Source organism: Anopheles funestus, chromosome 3RL (genome assembly GCF_943734845.2).
Source record: "Anopheles funestus chromosome 3RL, idAnoFuneDA-416_04, whole genome shotgun sequence".
NCBI classification, from domain to species: Eukaryota; Metazoa; Arthropoda; class Insecta; order Diptera; family Culicidae; genus Anopheles; species Anopheles funestus.
In genome coordinates this window covers 46,860,507-46,876,142 of record NC_064599.1, presented here as the reverse complement: position 1 = coordinate 46,876,142, position 15,636 = coordinate 46,860,507, and the positions used below count along the sequence as shown (strand labels likewise).

The 15,636-nt window shown below is 39.8% G+C and overlaps 1 long non-coding RNA gene across 5 annotated transcripts; it reads right to left on the bottom strand.

The window, feature by feature from the left end:
* Positions 1-7: 7 nt before the first annotated feature.
* Positions 8-5,073, bottom strand: LOC125767791 (uncharacterized). 5 transcript variants are annotated; one of them, XR_007418822.1, is made up of 4 exons: positions 4,470-5,073; positions 1,974-3,536; positions 1,246-1,788; positions 8-1,061 (listed from the first exon to the last, which is right to left on the bottom strand). It is a non-coding gene; the product is annotated as an uncharacterized LOC125767791 (long non-coding RNA). The 5 variants fall into 5 exon arrangements; XR_007418824.1 differs by having other exon boundaries at positions 1,449-1,788; XR_007418825.1 differs by having other exon boundaries at positions 1,517-1,788.
* Between the last annotated feature and the right edge of the window lie 10,563 nt (positions 5,074-15,636).

The window sequence follows — 15,636 nt, the reverse complement described above, 5'->3', positions numbered from 1 at the left end:
GCAAACTTCAAGTTTCCACCAACATTGACCAAAAACAACAACTTTGACCGAAAACATCAACTTTGGTCGCAAACTTCAAGTTTCCACCAACATTGACCAAAAACATCAACTTTCACCGAAAACATCAACTTTGGTTGTAAACTTCAAGTTTCCACCAACATTGACCAAAAACATCAACTTTCACCGAAAACATCAACTTTGGTCGCAAACTTCAAGTTTCCACCAACATTGACCAAAAACATCAACTTTGACCGAAAACATCAACTTTGGTCGCAAACTTCAAGTTTCCACCAACATTGACCAAAAACATCAACTTTGACCGAAAACATCAACTTTGGTCGCAAACTTCAAGTTTCCAGCAACATTGACCAAAAACATCAACTTTGACCGAAAACATCAACTTTGGTCGCAAACTTCAAGTTTCCACCAACATTGACCAAAAACATCAACTTTCACCGAAAACATCAACTTTGGTTGTAAACTTCAAGTTTCCACCAACATTGACCAAAAACATCAACTTTCACCGAAAACATCAACTTTGGTCGCAAACTTCAAGTTTCCACCAACATTGACCAAAAACATCAACTTTGACCGAAAACATCAACTTTGGTCGCAAACTTCAAGTTTCCACCAACATTGACCAAAAACATCAACTTTGACCGAAAACATCAACTTTGGTCGCAAACTTCAAGTTTCCACCAACATTGACCAAAACATCAACTTTGACCGAAAACATCAACTTTGGTCGCAAACTTCAAGTTTCCACCAACATTGACCAAAAACATCAACTTTGACCGAAAACATCAACTTTGGTTGTAAACTTCAAGTTTCCACCAACATTGACCAAAAACATCAACTTTGACCGAAAACAACAACTTTGGTCGCAAACTTCAAGTTTCCACCAACATTGACCAAAAACATCAACTTTGACCGAAAACATCAACTTTGGTCGCAAACTTCAAGTTTCCACCAACATTGACCAAAAACATCAACTTTGACCGAAAACATCAACTTTGGTTGTAAACTTCAAGTTTCCACCAACATTGACCAAAAACATCAACCTTGGTCGCAAACTTCAAGTTTCCACCAACATTGACAAAAACATCAACTTTGACCGAAAACATCAACTTTGGTCGCAAACTTCAAGTTTCCACCAACATTGACCAAAAACATCACCTTTGACCGAAAACATCAACTTTGGTCGCAAACTTCAAGTTTCCACCAACATTGACCAAAAACATCAACTTTCACCGAAAACATCAACTTTGGTCGCAAACTTCAAGTTTCCACCAACATTGACCAAAAACATCAACTTTGACCGAAAACATCAACTTTGGTCGCAAACTTCAAGTTTCCACCAACATTGACCAAAAACATCAACTTTGACCGAAAACATCAACTTTGGTCGCAAACTTCAAGTTTCCACCAACATTGACCAAAACATCAACTTTGACCGAAAACATAAACTTTGGTCGCAAACTTCAAGTTTCCACCAACATTGACCAAAAACATCAACTTTGACCGAAAACATCAACTTTGGTTGTAAACTTCAAGTTTCCACCAACATTGACCAAAAACATCAACTTTGACCGAAAACAACAACTTTGGTCGCAAACTTCAAGTTTCCACCAACATTGACCAAAAACATCAACTTTGACCGAAAACATCAACTTTGGTCGCAAACTTCAAGTTTCCACCAACATTGACCAAAAACATCAACTTTGACCGAAAACATCAACTTTGGTTGTAAACTTCAAGTTTCCACCAACATTGACCAAAAACATCAACCTTGGTCGCAAACTTCAAGTTTCCACCAACATTGACCAAAAACATCAACTTTGACCGAAAACATCAACTTTGGTCGCAAACTTCAAGTTTCCACCAACATTGACCAAAAACATCACCTTTGACCGAAAACATCAACTTTGGTCGCAAACTTCAAGTTTCCACCAACTTTGACCAAAAACATCAACTTTCACCGAAAACATCAACTTTGGTCGCAAACTTCAAGTTTCCACCAACATTGACCAAAAACATCAACTTTGACCGAAAACATCAACTTTGGTCGCAAACTTCAAGTTTCCACCAACATTGACCAAAAACATCAACTTTGACCGAAAACATCAACTTTGGTCGCAAACTTCAAGTTTCCACCAACATTGACCAAAAACATCAACATTGACCGAAAACATCAACTTTGGTCGCAAACTTCAAGTTTCCACCAACTTTGACCAAAAACATCAACTTTGACCGAAAACATCAACTTTGGTCGCAAACTTCAAGTTTCCACCAACATTGACCAAAAACAACAACTTTGACCGAAAACATCAACTTTGGTCGCAAACTTCAAGTTTCCACCAACATTGACCAAAAACAACAACTTTGACCGAAAACATCAAATTTGGTGACAAACTTCAAGTTTCCACCAACATTGACCAAAAACATCAACTTTGACCGAAAACATCAACTTTGGTCGCAAACTTCAAGTTTCCACCAACATTGACCAAAAACATCAACTTTGACCGAAAACATCAACTTTGGTCGCAAACTTCAAGTTTCCACCAACATTGACCAAAAACATCAACTTTGACCGAAAACATCAACTTTGGTCGCAAACTTCAAGTTTCCACCAACATTGACCAAAAACATCAACTTTGACCGAAAACATCAACTTTGGTTGTAAACTTCAAGTTTCCACCAACATTGACCAAAAACATCAACTTTGACCGAAAACATCAACTTTGGTGGCAAACTTCAAGTTTCCACCAACATTGACCAAAAACATCAACTTTGACCGAAAACATCAACTTTGGTTGTAAACTTCAAGTTTCCACCAACATTGACCAAAAACATCAACTTTGACCGAACACATCAACTTTGGTCGCAAACTTCAAGTTTCCACCAACATTGACCAAAAACATCAACTTTGACCGAAAACATCAAATTTGGTGGCAAACTTCAAGTTTCCACCAACATTGACCAAAAACAACAACTTTGACCGAAAACATCAACTTTGGTCGCAAACTTCAACTTTCCACCAACATTGACCAAAAACATCAACTTTGACCGAAAACATCAACTTTGGTCGCAAACTTCAAGTTTCCACCAACATTGACCAAAAACATCAACATTGACCGAAAACATCAACTTTGGTCGCAAACTTCAAGTTTCCACCAACATTGACCAAAAACATCAACTTTGACCGAAAACATCAACTTTGGTCGCAAACTTCAAGTTTCCACCAACATTGACCAAAACATCAACTTTGACCGAAAACATAAACTTTGGTCGCAAACTTCAAGTTTCCACCAACATTGACCAAAAACATCAACTTTGACCGAAAACATCAACTTTGGTTGTAAACTTCAAGTTTCCACCAACATTGACCAAAAACATCAACTTTGACCGAAAACATCAACTTTGGTCGCAAACTTCAAGTTTCCACCAACATTGACCAAAAACATCAACTTTGACCGAAAACATCAACTTTGGTTGTAAACTTCAAGTTTCCACCAACATTGACCAAAAACATCAACCTTGGTCGCAAACTTCAAGTTTCCACCAACATTGACCAAAAACATCAACTTTGACCGAAAACATCAACTTTGGTCGCAAACTTCAAGTTTCCACCAACATTGACCAAAAACATCACCTTTGACCGAAAACATCAACTTTGGTCGCAAACTTCAAGTTTCCACCAACTTTGACCAAAAACATCAACTTTCACCGAAAACATCAACTTTGGTCGCAAACTTCAAGTTTCCACCAACATTGACCAAAAACATCAACTTTGACCGAAAACATCAACTTTGGTCGCAAACTTCAAGTTTCCACCAACATTGACCAAAAACATCAACTTTGACCGAAAACATCAACTTTGGTCGCAAACTTCAAGTTTCCACCAACATTGACCAAAAACATCAACATTGACCGAAAACATCAACTTTGGTCGCAAACTTCAAGTTTCCACCAACTTTGACCAAAAACATCAACTTTGACCGAAAACATCAACTTTGGTCGCAAACTTCAAGTTTCCACCAACATTGACCAAAAACAACAACTTTGACCGAAAACATCAACTTTGGTCGCAAACTTCAAGTTTCCACCAACATTGACCAAAAACAACAACTTTGACCGAAAACATCAAATTTGGTGACAAACTTCAAGTTTCCACCAACATTGACCAAAAACATCAACTTTGACCGAAAACATCAACTTTGGTCGCAAACTTCAAGTTTCCACCAACATTGACCAAAAACATCAACTTTGACCGAAAACATCAACTTTGGTCGCAAACTTCAAGTTTCCACCAACATTGACCAAAAACATCAACTTTGACCGAAAACATCAACTTTGGTCGCAAACTTCAAGTTTCCACCAACATTGACCAAAAACATCAACTTTGACCGAAAACATCAACTTTGGTTGTAAACTTCAAGTTTCCACCAACATGACCAAAAAACATCAACTTTGACCGAAAACATCAACTTTGGTGGCAAACTTCAAGTTTCCACCAACATTGACCAAAAACATCAACTTTGACCGAAAACATCAACTTTGGTTGTAAACTTCAAGTTTCCACCAACATTGACCAAAAACATCAACTTTGACCGAAAACATCAACTTTGGTCGCAAACTTCAAGTTTCCACCAACATTGACCAAAAACATCAACTTTGACCGAAAACATCAAATTTGGTGGCAAACTTCAAGTTTCCACCAACATTGACCAAAAACAACAACTTTGACCGAAAACATCAACTTTGGTCGCAAACTTCAACTTTCCACCAACATTGACCAAAAACATCAACTTTGACCGAAAACATCAACTTTGGTCGCAAACTTCAAGTTTCCACCAACATTGACCAAAAACATCAACTTTGACCGAAAACATCAACTTTGGTCGCAAACTTCAAGTTTCCACAAACATTGACCAAAAACATCAACTTTGACCGAAAACATCAACTTTGGTCGCAAACTTCAAGTTTCCACCAACATTGACCAAAAACATCAACTTTGACCGAAAACATCAACTTTGGTCGCAAACTTCAACTTTCCACCAACATTGACCAAAAACATCAACTTTCACCGAAAACATCAACTTTGGTTGTAAACTTCAAGTTTCCACCAACATTGACCAAAAACAACAACTCTGACCGAAAACATCAACTTTGGTCGCAAACTTCAAGTTTCCACCAACATTGACCAAAAACAACAATTTTGACCGAAAACATCAACTTTGGTTGTAAACTTCAAGTTTCCACCAACATTGACCAAAAACATCAACTTTGACCGAAAACATCAAGTTTGGTCGCAAACTTCAAGTTTCCACCAACATTGACCAAAAACATCAACTTTGACCGAAAACATCAACTTTGGTCGCAAACTTCAAGTTTCCACCAACATTGACCAAAAACATCAACTTTGACCGAAAACATCAACTTTGGTTGTAAACTTCAAGTTTCCACCAACATTGACCAAAAACATCAACTTTGACCGAAAACATCAACTTTGGTCGCAAACTTCAAGTTTCCACCAACATTGACCAAAAACATCAACTTTGACCGAAAACATCAACTTTGGTCGCAAACTTCAAGTTTCCACCAACATTGACCAAAAACATCAACTTTGACCGAAAACATCAACTTTGGTTGTAAACTTCAAGTTTCCACCAACATTGACCAAAAACATCAACTTTCACCGAAAACATCAAATTTGGTGGCAAACTTCAAGTTTCCACCAACATTGACCAAAAACATCAACTTTGACCGAAAACATCAACTTTGGTCGCAAACTTCAACTTTCCACCAACATTGACCAAAAACATCAACTTTGACCGAAAACATCAACTTTGGTCGCAAACTTCAAGTTTCCACCAACATTGACCAAAAACATCAACTTTGACCGAAAACATCAACTTTGGTCGCAAACTTCAAGTTTCCACCAACATTGACCAAAAACAACAACTTTGACCGAAAACATCAACTTTGGTCGCAAACTTCAAGTTTCCACCAACATTGACCAAAAACATCAACTTTGACCGAAAACATCAACTTTGGTCGCAAACTTCAAGTTTCCACCAACATTGACCAAAAACATCAACTTTGACCGAAAACATCAACTTTGGTCGCAAACTTCAAGTTTCCACCAACATTGACCAAAAACATCAACTTTGACCGAAAACATCAACTTTGGTTGTAAACTTCAAGTTTCCACCAACATTGACCAAAAACATCAACTTTGACCGAAAACATCAACTTTGGTCGCAAACTTCAAGTTTCCACCAACATTGACCAAAAACATCAACTTTGACCGAAAACATCAACTTTGGTCGCAAACTTCAAGTTTCCACCAACATTGACCAAAAACATCAACTTTGACCGAAAACATCAACTTTGGTCGCAAACTTCAAGTTTCCACCAACATTGACCAAAAACATCAACTTTGACCGAAAACATCAACTTTGGTTGTAAACTTCAAGTTTCCACCAACATTGACCAAAAACATCAACTTTGACCGAAAACATCAACTTTGGTCGCAAACTTCAAGTTTCCACCAACATTGACCAAAAACATCAACTTTAACCGAAAACATCAACTTTGGTTGCAAACTTCAAGTTTCCACCAACATTGACCAAAAACAACAACTTCCCAGGTAACAATTCACCACAAAACTCACCACAAAATTAGCTTAGATTCAGCGTTCTTAGGCATTGGTGAGATAGGTGAAAAAGGAAATGGTGAATATAAGCAACGTTTAACGGCAAGTCGGATAACAACAACAAATACCGTAGAAATGTCAAGATATCTTGAAAAAAACCAACATGGCTGCCAATAAAAATTGTGGTACATGATTGTACCTTATTTTAAGCAGTTTCAAAAACAAAAGCGGCCATAGTGTTTGTAGTGTTTTTTTTTCTTGCACATATTGTTGTTTTTTTCAATTGCTACCTTGCTTGCTGCGCTCTCGAATCAATCGTGTTCTTCTCTTCTCGCGACTTTCGGGTTCTCTTTTTGTTCGTTCCGTTGCTTCTTCGGCTGGGCTATCTGTAAGGATAAATAGAAGGTTAGTAATTAGAAATATGAACCTTACCGGCGTTGCGTAAGTGGCGTCGTCAACTGTATCGGCTGTGTAGATCACTTGCTGGCCTGAATGCTATTAGTGCATAAAATGATTCGTGTTTGTATTGTAATTTTAGACATGGATTCTCAACGTTCATCGGCACCTCCAAAGAAATCATCCACTAAAGATGATACTACCGAAGCAGCGTTCCAGCTACCGGTTGCGTCCAAACCCCAACCATGCTCCTCCAATCCAGTTCTTCCAGTTCTTCCTACCCTACCTGTGATTCCTTCTTGTAAAACCCGGCCACCCAAAACACCCAAACTGCATGTCACTTTCCTGAATTCTTCTCCCGATCCATCAAAACCTGGAAAACCTCTACCCGTCCATCCATATCTGAAACCTGCTGCATCCAAGCCACAGCTCCCTACCTTACTTTCCTCTTCCATTCCACCAGAAAATAAAAAATTTCTTCCTGTTCGGACAAATTCTGACACCCGCCCACCCATGCCACCGAAAATGTGCCCCACCTGTTTGCAACCAACATCATCCACGACCTTATCCATGCCCTCCGGTACCTTACAAACACCTTCCCCTACCGAACATCCGAACCTGGCTTCTGCAAAAGATTTGGAGAAAATGGCAGCAACGCTAGCGGACATGTCTGCCAAAGTAGATATTATGTACAACGCTATGTACCATAAATATGCTAGGGAAAGAAATGCCAATATACAACAAATTACTACCCCGGAAGGACTGATACGGTTTGAGGAAATGCTAAAGGCAGATAGTATGTATGTAAAAGGGGGGAAATTCGAGTCTTTATTTCAGGATATTTCGTTTTGAAATTCACAAGGAGACTGACTGCCGTTCTATTCGTAGCTCCTTTTATACTGTTTTTTCGCCACGGAAAGCCTTACAGGGCTGTCAAACCTAATTCTTACATTCGGCCCTTCCTGGCGTACTTCGATCCTCGAAGTATTTACCTATCTGCTCTAAATATTTCAATTAATTTCAACCTCTTCTTCGTCCGAAGATTCTATTTCATTGTTCGACGCATACACCCACAATTTGATGCAATCTTCACTTGTCGAAGTGAAGGTAGGGCCTTCACAATTTGCTGCCTTCTTTACATTGTATCGGCCGTTACGATTTACCTTTACAATTTCATAAGGTCCTATAAATTCACTGGCCAACTTTCTCCCGGCCACAAACTGCGTTCGTCTGATTGCCACTAGATCTCCTATTTTATAACCTCGTTCAGGTTTTCTTTTCTTGTCAAATTGTTCCTTGTATCTTTTTTGCGCTTGTTCAATGGCATCTCTAGCATCTTTTCTTATCTCTTGCCTATCATTTTCGTATTCATCATACCATTCTTTTTCCAATATTCCCTTTAACAAATCATCTGTCGTATTTTTCATTCTAACCCCAAACATCAGTTCGAATGGTGACCTTCCCGTCGTAGCATGATAATGTCCATTTATCGCACGTTGGACTCTGTTCACTTCCTTGAACCACTTAGAGGGGTCCTCCATCGACAGCTTGCTGAGAATTGCCAACACTGTTCGGTTAATACGTTCGGCCTGTCCGTTCCCTCGTGGAACGCCGGTTGTAGTAACAACATGCTCGATGCTTTGGCTCTGGATAAACTCGGCAAACGCTCGGGCGGTAAACGCCGTTCCTCTATCAGTGATCACTCGCGTAGGGTAACCGAAAATTGCTGACCAGGACTGGAGTTTTTGAAGCACTTCTTCCGTATTCGTGGTCCTGGTGGGATACAACCAAACGAATTTAGAAAAACTGTCGACTACCGTTAGTAAGTACCTGTATAGTTTGGAAGTAGCGTCCATAGGCCCGACATGGTCCAGATGAAGAGTATGTAGCGGTGCGTTTCCCTTATCAATAGGATTCAAGTAGCCTTCCTGCCGACCCAGCTTCTTGTTGTACAGGATACACTTCACGCAATTGCTGATTAGTTGCTTCACCTTCGGTTCCACATGCGGTATCCAGAATTTTTGTTTGATGTTGTGGATCGTACGCTGCGCACCATAATGACCATCATTATGGGCCTCCTCGATTATCTGTTTATGCATATTACGGGGAACCACTATCACATCGTGTCCATCGACCACATTGTACAAGAGCCCACCTTTCATTTTAAATGACCCATACGACTTCGTCGCTAAGATTTCACAGATCGCTCTAATCATTTCGTCTTGCTGTTGATTTAGCCTAATCCGTGCAGTTACTTCACTAGTCACGACCATTACATCTACCGGGTACCGACTCAAACAATCCACATGTTGCATTTGTTTTCCCGATCTATGTTCCACTTCGAAAGAATAATCTTGAAGGTACATTACCCATGGTAACACTTCTTGTGGAACCTCTGATTTTTTCAGTGTTTGTTTAAATGCCGCACAGTCAGTAACTAATTTAAACGTCACCCCTAACAAATATTGGCGAAACTTTTTCGTTGCTAAAAACACTGCTTTCGCCTCGAGAACATAACTATGTTTGTTGGCCTCGGATTCGCTGGTCTTTTTACTCCAAAAATAAACCGGATGTAGTTTTCCATCTACAACTTGAAGCAATGCAGCCCCAAACCCAGCTTTCGAAGCGTCAGTATGCAGTTCCGTTTTTGCACCTGGTTGATAAAGCATTAGAACTGGTTCCTTTACTAATTCTTCTTTCAACCGTTTGAACGCTGCTAATTCCTGCGTTGCCATTTGAAAAGGCGAATCCTTTTTCAACAGATCTGTAAGAGGGCGAGCTATTTTCGAATAGTCTTTGACAAATTTCCTAAAGAATCCCGTTAATCCAAGGAACGCTTGGACAGCTTTTACGTTTTGCGGGATACGAAAATTTTTCACAGCACTAATTTTTTCGAGACCTGGCGATATCTTCCCATCTTTCACTTTATGCCCCAGAAAATTGATTTCTCTCTGCATAAACTGGCACTTTTTCCACTTAATGGCCAATTTGTAATCAGCGGCTTTTTCCAACACTTTTTCGGTTTTCATCAAACACTCTTCAGCTGTTGTTCCGCTGATAACCATATCGTCCATGTACAAATCAAGTATATTGTCCGCGATTAAGTCTCGAAACACATAGTTTACGTATCGGATAAACACTGCGGGTGAATTACTCAACCCGAAAGGCGCACGGTTAAACTCATATAACCCTCTTTTTGTTGCAAAGGCCGTGTACTTCTTACTTGCTTCTTCTATCGGGACATGGAAAAATCCGTTTTCCAGGTCCATCACTGTAAACCATTGTTGAAACCCATCTTTTAATATCATCGAGTTTAATTTCCTATAATCGACGCACACGCGGTTAGAACCGTCTTTCTTTTTAACAACAACAACGCGACTGGCAAAATCCGACGTAGAGGGTCGTACTATGCCTTTTCCCAACCACTCGTCCACTTGATTGTCAAGTGATTCTACTTCCGCTAAGGATAATCTGCTTGGTGGATGTCTTAAAGGTGTTATTTGTTCCATGGGTGTGATTTTTTAACATAACTGGACATGTCTCTGTTGTGTTTTGTTTTTCACTACCCATAGGGTTATCGGTATTACGCTGAATTCTTTCCACCATTTCTTTTATCACTTTCTGGTACTTTGGATGAACCTGATACTTATCGTTTTCTTGATCAATGCTATAGATCCACTGACCATCTCCATTGGGCGTTTTCGGAGTTATTGAAATACCGTTATTGTTTATATTAAATTCAACCGAATTTAAGAAGTCCATTCCTATGATCATGTGTGCACTAATCGCTTCCAAAGGAACTACAGTAAACCGAATGTCATACGATTGTTCTTCTATCTCAACAGGGATCTGTGTTTCTTTGAATCCGTTTTGTGGTTGTCCACCCAAACCTCTCAACGTTCGCACCGAATTTGTCCACATCTTGCCGTTCGAAGGCAATTTCTCAAAAATATCGTCTCTTATTAGTGAAACTTCACTTCCTGTGTCTATTAGCGCTTGACACTCCTTACCATACACAGACACACATTTTAGTGGTAATTTACGTGTTGTTACCATGTCGCTTTGGACGCCGGAGCACTCTACTGTATTAATGTTCTCGCAATTCTTCGCTATGTGTCCCATACGACCACACTTGAAACAACCGGATGCATTGTTTGCCTGCATGTCATTTGGTACCTTTGAGGGCGGGGACGATGTCGCCTTGCACTCTTTCGCGCGATGACCAAACTTACTACACTGGAAACACTTCGGACCGCTTTTGTTAGAGGGACACTTTTGCGATTCGTGACCGACGTCACCACAGTTATAAAAAAACCTTTTCTTCGTACTTTCAACAACACGCTGAACCCTACTGTCCTTTCGATTGTTGGTTTTCGGCTCCGTCTTCTTATTGGTTGCACGCTCAAACAGCCGAACCTTATCCTTGAGCGCTGCCAAATTTTCTGCTGCGTAGAACAATGCGCGCTGATTTTCGTCTTCCGTGAGTCCATCCGCTATGTACTCGATCAAACTGGCTTCATCTAAGCTTGTTTGTTGAGCCACTTCTTGCATCGAGTAGATGAACTCTAAGGACGTTTCATTTTTTCTCTTTCGCCGCGTCGAAAGGATTCTGTGTACGTCACTTGCTCGCATTGCTCGTCCAAATTCGTTGGAAAGAGCATTTCGCAATTTTTGGTATGTTGTCAAGCTCGGCAACGTGCCTAGAAAACTACGAGCCACACCACTCATTTTCTTGCGACACATTATTAGCTTTTGATCAGCGTTCCAGCCGACCATTGCACTAACGTCATCAAAGTTTTTTAGCCACCGATTAACATCTTGGTTGGTTCTGGCGGTAAATGGTTCGATTCCTTCTTCGATATCTCGAAAGGAATACGGCTGTGCTGGCTGCGGCGGTCGCTGCGTCTCTTCCGCATCCGCATAAGAGGCCAGATCCGTTTGATTCAGGCTTTCCGCCTGTTCGTCATAGTTGACGATACGCGTGGATAATTCTTCTTTGGTGCCGCCTGTAGTCAAGCCACGTTCTTCGCATTTTTTTACTAAGCCTAGCTTAGTAAAATCTTCCACCAGAGCCATCACAGCTGGCGGATGTGTTTCTGTGTTACTCATTTCCGCGAAAGTTATGCGTACCACACTCGCGCCAAACGCTTTCTGCAGAAGTGCGCTCGTCTTAGCGCTCAACACACACACGCACGTCTTACACTAGGCGGTTGTGCGCCCGTCTTAACGCTCAACCCACACACACGCACGTCTTACACTAGGCGGTTGTGCGCCCGTCTTAACGCTCAACCCACACACACGTCTTAAGCTTGTGGTGCGCGCCCGTCCTAGCGCTTGTTGCACACACACTCACACGTCTTACACTTTGCGGTTGTGCGCCCGTCTTAGCGCTCAACACACAACACGTCTTAAGTTTGTGGTCTATTCCACTTCTGACACCAAACTGTAAAAGGGGGGAAATTCGAGTCTTTATTTCAGGATATTTCGTTTTGAAATTCACAAGGAGACTGACTGCCGTTCTATTCGTAGCTCCTTTTATACTGTTTTTTCGCCACGGAAAGCCTTACAGGGCTGTCAAACCTAATTCTTACATGTATATGGTAGACGTTATACAAAAAGTATTGTTTGCCATACAAAGCATAAATGAAATTGAAGGCAGATTGAACGCGGCTTTGGATCTTTTAGTAGACCGTAATGTCTTAAAACTATGTAGTTGGACAGGAAGGAGTAGTTCAGCTACAACGAAAATAGAATTTGCGCAATTTACTGCAACACTGCGATTGTTCCGGTTTTTAGGCTGTAATGAAACGCTAGAAGCCACTGACGAGTTGGTGAAAGATTTTTTTATGAAAAAGCTGCATAATGCAACGTCTTCGTGCAAAACAAAAAAAACGCAGGAAGTCCAGTTAAGCAGATTTCTTAGGCTGGTATGAGACCACTGTATGTTAAATTTTATCTTTCCTTTGTTAAGTTTAGTTAGTTATTAATAAATTACCCCAATGTTTGAACTGCAACTTTGTTGATGTTTTGGATGTAATATTGATTGAAACATGATACTAACAATCATATAATATGATGCAAAAGCTAACATTTTTATTATATACAAACTTTTATCTACTTAATCATACAATTTTTCAAATGGCCCCCTTCCGTATCTGTTTATAACAATTGCATAATCCTTCATCACTGTAATTGTAAGGATCATGCAATAGTTACAATCCAGCTAGCACCACGTGGAGGTTGGGATAGGAGTTCAAAGATGCGTTTAACGCATCTAAGCATTTGCTAGCCAGCTGAAAAGAAATTATAGAAAGCTAAAAAGTATAGAATATTATAATAAGTTGCGTTTTTGGATAGCACAATTAGAACGATTTACCAATAGAGTGTGAAATCTGAAAATAAGAACAAAACCTTGAATCTAACCTAGTCTGCTAAAGTATGTAGTAATGGACTGAAATGATAACTTATTCCTTCATCTACCGAAACTGCTGCTAGCTTACACATCACCCTATCAACATTGATTTTAGCTACCTCATTCGATAAATCATCTAATCTACCATCAAAATTAAATATTCGGCCTCAGCATCGACTTCGTTCGCCGAAATCCGTTCGGCGCTCATGAAAATAAGAGCGCCATGACATTTAAAAGCACGTCTTTACTTCACGGCTCAAGTGCTGATATTTCTAGGTTTGCATGTCTGTGCTTTCAAATACGTTTTTCTATCGTTTATACTTGGTCGTTCAAGTTAATTTTTTTCCTTGTCAAAAAATAAGCGCGTCTTTGCTTTTCATTGTGTTTTAAACTTTAAGAGCGCCTAGTTTACCTTTCGTAAATTGTTGATAGTGAAAATATTCGGTTTGAAATGCAGTTCCTGTATAACTCCCTTAATGCAGAAAACGAGTCGAAGCAGAAACTACGAATACTTAGGAGGAATCTTCGATATAACTCTATTCCTCTTGCTTTGACTGAAACAGCGTACGCAAACGATGATTTAATTTCTTGCCGTTTATTATATACTTGGATATTACATTGCAAATTCGTTGATAACTTTCGGATTTCCAAATCAATTTTCATGGATTTGCTTGATGGTCACGATTTTTCGATTGATGCGCAAAGAGCACATAGAATTACAAAAGAAGAAAAATTAGCAGCATGTATTATTTTTTTAGCGAACGGCAGATATCAACATGGTGTTGGAAAAGATTTTCATATCGCAATGGCGCAAACAACTTTTAGTAACGTATTTCGGAGTACATTACAACCACTTCACTCATTGGTTGGGGATTGGATAAACATAGCTATGAACGAACAAGAGGGACAAGAAGCTAAGGATTATTTCCTTTTGAAAAGCGGGACTGAGGACGTAATTATGTGCGTTGATGGAACTCATGTAAAAATTAGGAAACCGAAAGATCGTCCCCTGCTTTACCTAAACAGGAAATAATTTTACAGTATCAACACTATGATTGTAAGTATAAAATAGCAAACCTAATATAGCACACGGCAGGACCGGGTTCAAATCCCATCCGGACCGTCCCCCCGTAGCAAGGACTGATTATCCGGCTACGTGGTAAAAATGAGTCTAGTAAGCCAGAACTGGCCGGCGTGACCTGTAAGGTCGTTATAGTCAAGAGGAGAGAGAGATTTTAAAATTCATTTTAATCCTGGACCATACTTAATATTTTTCCGCCTTTTTCGCTGGCGCATCCAGCAACTCGAGACGATTTCGGTCAAATTAGGTCAACATATTACAGGTTCTTTTAAGGCATTTATAAACAATCAAGCGTATACAAGTAATACAAATTCACTATTTTATTCATCTACATACCGAAGACAACAAACATTGATAATTATTACACTCTGTAATTTATTTTTGGTGTGATATTTTGTAAAATGATAGCCAAGGTGCATCTTAGGCCTGTCTGAACACATGTCACAACAATATGTAACTTCTCGCCTTCCTCCAGGCGCGCTACGGTCAGAACAAACTTGGCAGTCCCTTTTTGTCCCTTTTAATACCACGTGCAGCTTTCCATTCAGTCGAATTTCGTCGGAATTCGAGTTGTTACTTAGAATCGACTGGCCGCCGGACCGGCTCTGCTCGAGTGAAAAGGGTTAATGAATAATTCAGCATCGTGTAAAGTTCCCATAAAAAAAATTTTTGGATTCTGGAAAAAATGGTTTTTTTCACACAAAATGTTATCACCATTATAAAAATCTTCAAACATTGACCTATGTGCAACATATTGCATCATTTATTCGAACAACCGTAATTGAATGTGCAAATTCTACCCGAATCCGCAACCTAAAACGTCAGGGATTTTCTTTCATACTACCGGAACGAACGTAACCGTCATATGATTCACTTTTTTCAAAAATCACTCATATTCAAAACGAGCGGTAGAATGAGCACCTTCTAGAGGAAGGTGAGTGAAAATTGAGTGCAGCGGCGTTCGAATCTCGGCGAACGAAGTCGGTGCTGAGGCCGAGTATTAGTTTTATTAAGTTTATCTTTCCTCTTTTAGGTAGCGACTCATAAGGGGACCTCTCTCAGGAGATAGCGGAAACAAACAACAGAAAA